This window comes from Oncorhynchus masou, chromosome 9 (assembly GCF_036934945.1).
Source record: "Oncorhynchus masou masou isolate Uvic2021 chromosome 9, UVic_Omas_1.1, whole genome shotgun sequence".
NCBI classification, from domain to species: domain Eukaryota; kingdom Metazoa; phylum Chordata; class Actinopteri; order Salmoniformes; family Salmonidae; genus Oncorhynchus; species Oncorhynchus masou.
Window position 1 is genome coordinate 75802347 of NC_088220.1, and position 4139 is coordinate 75806485.

The 4139-nt window shown below is 43.3% G+C and overlaps 1 long non-coding RNA gene across 1 annotated transcript; it reads right to left on the reverse strand.

Moving 5' to 3' along the window:
• Positions 1-2486: 2486 nt before the first annotated feature.
• On the reverse strand, positions 2487-3110 carry LOC135546639 (uncharacterized). The gene is made up of 3 exons (XR_010456604.1): positions 3033-3110; positions 2702-2828; positions 2487-2549 (listed from the first exon to the last, which is right to left on the reverse strand). It is a non-coding gene; the product is annotated as an uncharacterized LOC135546639 (long non-coding RNA).
• Positions 3111-4139: the final 1029 nt, after the last annotated feature.

A 4139-nucleotide genomic window follows, 5' to 3' on the forward strand; every position in this document is an offset into this window, starting at 1 on the left:
TTATATGTAAGATGGCTAAATAAAGAGCAAAATGATTGATTATTATTATATTATTATTTGTGCCTGGTCCTATAAGAGCTCTTTGTCACTTCCCATGAGCCAGGTTGTGACAAAAACACTCTTTCTTATGTTTAATAAATGATCGTATAGTGTGTGTGTGGCAGGCTTACAATGATGGCAAAAAAAACAAACATTTGAGAGTGCACTGACCCTGGTGCTAGAGGGGGTACGCAGCTGGAGGTTGAATGTTTGAAGTGGTACGGGACTATAAAATGTTTGGGAACCACTGCTCTAACAGAACACACACGGATCCCCTACCAAATCAAACCCACCCCAATCCCCCATGCTCTAACAGAGACCCACCCCAAAACCAGACTTAAAGCAGGCATGATATACAATGAGCAATATAATCAAATAAAAAAATTAAAAATATATATATAATAATACAAAAGATATTATAAAACAAAGTAATAGTAAAGAGTCAAAATAATAATACAAATTCTTATTTGGGTTGGTTTATGGAGTTGTGAAATTAGCTGGATCCATGTCTTCTACAAAGGATAGGAAAGGTTGCCAGATATTATAAGATGTAATTGCGGATCCCCTAACGGAGGAGCGTATTTTCTCTAGCTTGAGATGTTGCATAACTTCCTTTATCCAATGGTTCAAAGTAGGAGGTAACCGATCCTTCCACTTAACCAGTAGAAGACATCTAGCTACAAGAGTAATGCATGCCAGCATGTTGCCCATAGAACTGTTTAGAGGGGCCTCCGGTGGTGCCACTAATAGAACTGGTTGGAGGGGCCTCCTGTGGTGTCACTAATAGAACTGGTTATAGGGGCCTCCTGTGGTGCCACTAATAGAACTGGTTAGAGGGGCCTCCTGTGGTGCCACTATAGAACTGGTTGGAGGGGCCTCCTGTGGTGCCACTAATAGAACTGGTTGGAGGGGCCTCCTGTGGTGCCACTATAGAACTGGTTATAGGGGCCTCCTGTGGTGCCACTATAGAACTGGTTGGAGGGGCCTCCTGTGGTGCCACTAATAGAACTGGTTGGAGGGGCCTCCTGTGGTGCCACTATAGAACTGGTTGGAGGGGCCTCCTGTGGTGCCACTATAGAACTGGTTGGAGGGGCCTCCTGTGGTGCCACTATAGAACTGGTCATAGGGGCCTCCTGTGGTGCCACTATAGAACTGGTTATAGGGGCCTCCTGTGGTGCCACTATAGAACTGGTTATAGGGGCCTCCTGTGGTGCCACTATAGAACTGGTTGGAGGGGCCTCCTGTGGTGCCACTAATAGAACTGGTTGGAGGGGCCTCCTGTGGTGCCACTATAGAACTGGTTGGAGGGGCCTCCTGTGGTGCCACTATAGAACTGGTTATAGGGGCCTCCTGTGGTGCCACTATAGAACTGGTTGGAGGGGCCTCCTGTGGTGCCACTAATAGAACTGGTTGGAGGGGCCTCCTGTGGTGCCACTATAGAACTGGTTGGAGGGGCCTCCTGTGGTGCCACCATAGAACTGGTTAGAGGGGCCTCCTGTGGTGCCACTATAGAACTGGTTAGAGGGGCCTCCTGTGGTGCCACTAATAGAACTGGTTGGAGGGGCCTCCTGTGGTGCCACTAATAGAACTGGTTGGAGGGGCCTCCTGTGGTGCCACTAATATAACTGGTTGGAGGGGCCTCCTGTGGTGTCACTATAGAACTGGTTGGAGGGGCCTCCTGTGGTGTCACTAATAGAACTGGTTGGAGGTAATAAATGTAATAAATGTAATAAATGTAATAAAGGCAGAAGGTTCTATAGGTCTCTCCAGTATTTTAGAAAACGTCTCAAAAATTGATATTCAGAAATATGTCAATTTCGGGCATGTCTAAAAGGTGTAATAAAGTAGCAGGAGCTTGCTTACATCGTTCACAAGAAGAATCTATTTCTGGTCTAATCATGGATTATTTTTCCTTTGACCAATGCAGCCAATTAACTATTTTAAATTGAATTACAGCATGCCTGAGAATGTATTCTCTGAAGCATACTCTGCCAAGTTTCTGGGATCTAAGAATATTGAACTATTGTACTAACTGTTCAAAAGATGCAAAATACATATAAGTGTACAAGTTGTTCATTGAGGAGATCCCTTTTCCAGACCAGATTTAAAACACCCGGTCTAATAATGGTGGAGAAAATGTATGGTTCTTTATTAATGGGGCAGAAGTAAAACATTCACTGAGACCAAACGTTCGCCTGAACTGTTTCCCGATTATTAGGGAATGTTTCACAATAGGGTTTTTAGTGTATTTGGAAACAGGCTCAGCCAATGCAAGTTTAGAACAGAGCTAAGGACGTGAGGCCACAGGATAAGATCTCCAAGGTCAAACATTTCTGGCCTGTAACATCAGGGATTTCTGTCATCCAATATAGAACAATTCTTATATTAGCTGCCCAGTAATAATAATGAAAGTTTGAGAGTGCTAGACCAACCTGGGGGTGAGATCTCTGCAATACTCTCACGTATCCGAGGGTTTTTCTTGTTCCAGATAAAAGCAGGTATCGGTTTATCTATTAAGTTCAAAAAATGTTTTGTCAGAAAGATAGCAATACATTGAAATAAGTATAAAAACTTAAGTAATACATTCATTTTAACAGTGTTAATTCTACTGCCCAAAGAAAGAGAAAGTAAATCCCACAGCGTTCAAGATCCTGTATATTACCAAATATCTTTAGTAGAACCTGGATCTCGGGAAGACCAGTTGAAGGTCTGCTCCCACATGAAGAACTCGAGCTCCTCATCTTGGGCCTTGTGTTTTCTTTTTTGTCAGTGACTCCGCTGAACCTAAACTTTTGCAGGTTGAGCACCATTCACGCATTAAAACAAAAAGAGTAAATCACGTCATTCAAAGACTTTGTTTCCTAGTTCTTTTTGAGTCAAAGAGCAAAGAAAGTATTGAATGAATGCAATTTCAGCAGGAGCTGGGAAAAACGTGACTTGCTCTATGGCTTGCTCACTAGCTCACCCAGGATTTGGAACTTCTGTGTACTTACCTACAGTCTTGAGTGGTGGTTGCTATCTCATCCTATCATAGTGTGAAAGCCAAAGTTGAACCAGACACATTCATTACTTTGAATTTGAATAGAGTTCCAAAGAACAATGCATGAAGGAAGTGATTTGGAGTTCAGAGACTTTTTGTGAGCCAGAGGGGTGTCTGATAGAACATCAAACACAACTGGCAAACTCTCAAATATTATTTGAAACACTGGGCAGTTTGATCGATAGCGATCTCTCTGTGTGTGTGTGTGTGGGGGGGGGGGCTGTGGTATTGAAACAGTGACCTGTGCAGAGCTCATACTGGGGCATGTCCTCTGTACCCTGTCTCCTGCTGCGCCATCACTCCAATCACAGGAACACAGTGTCCCCGGCTCTGGGCCAAACTATACTTGGAGGGTTTGGGTTAGGCTCCAGCCCACACCGCACTGGGAGGCAGACAGACAGACAGACAGCAGAGGTGATAAATATTAATGTCTAGACTTCAAACAGTTATTTTTTTAATAAAGCAACTCTCTTGTTCGTTTTTTTCTCTTGTACATCTAACTTGGGCCCATGTTTATCAAGATGGCCGTCCTTGAAGTGTGAGAGAGGAACATTTCGGTGAAAGATTATGTGTCAGACCACAGAAAACTTCTCTTTTAATAATTAAAGAGAGAGAAATTATCATTTTTACTTCCTCTCCAAATTTCTCCAATCACTCTTTCTGCCCAATCTGCCACTATTCTGTCAAGACCCCCTCTCCTTCTCTCCCACCATCCTCTTTTCCTAATCCGTCCCACCTTTAATTTCTCATCGAGTATTGCTTCTGACCCTTTAAACTCTCGCTCTTCTATAACACTCCCCTCCCTCTCCTTCTCATCCTCTCTCCCCATTTCCCAAGTGTTATATATTTTTTTCTCCCTCCGGGCCCCAAATCATCCTCTCATTCTTTCCATCTCTTACTCTCTCACATAGTTTCCTTCACCTCCATCTCTCATTTCCAATTATCTCTCGCTCCATCTTTTTCTCATCTCCTTTCTCCCTTCTCATTCACACTAAAGCATGGTGTCGTGGCCAAGCTTTTCATTTATCTATCTATCAACGTACTAACAACTTGCTCTTCT